The sequence below is a fragment of the Saccopteryx leptura genome, chromosome 1 (assembly GCF_036850995.1).
Source record: "Saccopteryx leptura isolate mSacLep1 chromosome 1, mSacLep1_pri_phased_curated, whole genome shotgun sequence".
NCBI classification, from domain to species: domain Eukaryota; kingdom Metazoa; phylum Chordata; class Mammalia; order Chiroptera; family Emballonuridae; genus Saccopteryx; species Saccopteryx leptura.
This window is the reverse complement of record NC_089503.1, coordinates 34275148-34277909: the sequence shown is the minus strand read 5'-3', so window position 1 is coordinate 34277909 and position 2762 is coordinate 34275148.

Sequence of the window (2762 nt, the reverse complement as noted above, 5' to 3'; positions counted from 1 at the left end):
TGCAAATTGGTTTACTCAACACTTGCTGGAAAACATTTCTCATGTGCCTTCTTACATTATAACTGTTAAGAAGTGGGGAGAACTATATTTTCCCAGAACTCTTTGCAGCTAAGCTGTTGTATGACCAGCAGTCTATGAAAAGACATATCTCAAACCTTGCAAAGAAGAAGTGTTAATAAATAGAGTAACATCATATAGTGGCCCACTCCATGTGACCAGATCTTCTTTGGCACTTGATTTTGTGTATCTGTGACTAAGGTTTGACATCATAGGTAATAAGTAGTAGACATTCTTGGCAGTGGGATTTCTTCTAGTTGACTTCATATTGAGGTTGGGGGTTTCTCCTTGCTGTGTTCTTCTAGCTGTGTAGCATCAAAACAAGTTCTCTCGTCCTCATTTAAATTGAATAAACTAATTAATGTCCTCAATAGTAATGTATGTAATAAATCCCTTTCTTGGAGTGAATTCTGTTGTTTATAACAAAGAATTTTGACTAATCCACATTCTTCTACTCATTGATTTTTGTAGTGAAAATATATAGAGAGGTTATTGAGTTTGAACTAGTTCCCAACGTGGGAGACCTCTTTAGAGTAACGTTAACATTCAGCCTCCTTTTTATCCCTTCTAGGGTAAGGACTTTCATTTTGCTACTTAAAATCCCTTGCACTTCATGATGCTTTCTTTTTTTTTTTTTAATTTATTGATTTTAGAGAGAGGAGGGGTGAGGAGCAAGGAGCATCAACTCATAGTAGTTGCTTCTTTGTATGTGCCTTGACGGGGCAAGACTGGGGTTTTGAACCAGCAACCCCAGCATTCCAGGTCAATGCTTTACCCACTGCACCACCACAGGTCAGGCTCATGATGCTTTCATTTGGCATTCTCTAAAGTGTCTTCCATAGCAAATATTTTACATACATGCATTTAGGATTGTGTGGATGAATAAATTTGGTAAATCAATGCTAAGCTAAATAAAGTTACAGAGATTTCTTTACTGTAGAATTTCTCAGAACATTTTATATACTAATATTCATAGTTATCTTCAAAAAGTAGGTAAAGTGCAATTATTTTCCAAACTTTAAACCAAACATTTTTTGTGGTAGATCTCCCAGATTTACAGTTATGAGATACTTTGTATAGTACTTGCCTTAAATTAATAGATTATCTGAAATATGAGAATTATAGACTTCAAGATAGACCAGTAAATAGGTTGTTTGAAAATCAAAGATCTTCTGGTCCCTTTAGATAACATCATAGGAAAAGCCACCAACTCCCTAAACTTGAGATTAGTCTTGTTCCCCAATAGTCCCAAGTCAAGATGGCCACTGCTGAGATTACCTGAGTTTCTACCTCTGTTCTGATGGTTTAGGTATCTATTGTTGCATCAGAAATTACCCTGAAACATAATTTTATAAAAATAGCAACAGAGTTTTGATATACCCATCACCCAGGGTCTCCTCAAGTTAACTTCTTATACAACTTTAATATATCATCACAGCTAAGAAATTAACATTAAGAAATTAACATTATTAACTAAGATATATAGATGTTATTAAATTTCGCTAATTGATCTATTAATGATCTTTTTCTATTCCAAGATCCTATCCAGGATCCCACAGTGTATTCAGTTGTTATTTCTCCCTTAGCTTTTCTTAAACTATAATTGTTTATCAGTCTTATGTTTCAAGGACTTAACACTTTTGACAAGTGCTAATCAGTTATTTTGTAGAGTGTCACTCAGTTTGGTTCTTCCTGATGTTTTCTCATAATTGGAATGAGGTTGCAGTCAGACTATTTACATGATGTTTGTCTAAGAGAGGCAGCTGTTTGTCTTTTTAAAACGCGCAGAACAACACTTCATCTACATTATGTAGGTCCAAGCAATGCATGGGGCCGGTCCAGATTCAAGGAGAGGGGCAACTGATTCCACCTCCGGATGTGACGAGCAGACTGACTTATAGGAAGGGAGAAATGGATGGTAGCCATCTTTAAAGACCAACTATCATGCCTGAGTTTTCAAAATTACTTTTAAAATTCACTTAAGACAACCCCAAAACCTGTGAATCGGCCACTATCACAATAAACATTTTTAATTACCTGAAACTTCTTTAAAATAGGACTAATCGTACCAGTTCTGCCTACTTCACAGGGCATGGCAGCCATGGACAATGGCTGCTCGGATCACTCTCGGAGAGGAAACGCTGCTGGAAGGAACATAGATAGCCAACAGTCCCCAGCTGCTGCTTTGGGGCATCTGTGAGAGCATTCATGCCAGGCCACATTCCCCCCTCCCCCGCCCCCGCTGCTCCCAGCAAGGATTGAACATGGCAGTAGACCTGGAGCCAGACCCCTTCTGCTCATCTCAGGACTCCCCTGAAGAGACCTCTGCTCAGGAGCTCCCCCTTCAGCACATAGAGACTTATGCACAGCTGCACTGCGGTCTGAGGCTCTTCCTAGTCTCCTTCTTCCTCTCGTCCTGGCATGGCTGTCAGCCGTGCACTGGACTTGAAAGGTCTCCTTGCCTACTCCCGCTCCCTCTCCCCTTTGTCTTTCACAGGCATTTCCTGCAACCAGTCTCTTGCACTTTTCATTTTATCTAAGCACCTGCTTCCAGGAAGACCTGGCTTGACACACAGGATGCTGTGACAATCAAATGAGATCAAGGATGCAGGAGGAATACATATTAGGTATTATCACTTTAAAAAAATATTCAGGGAAAATTATTTTATACTATTCAATAGCCTTTTGGAACCTATTTCATTGTT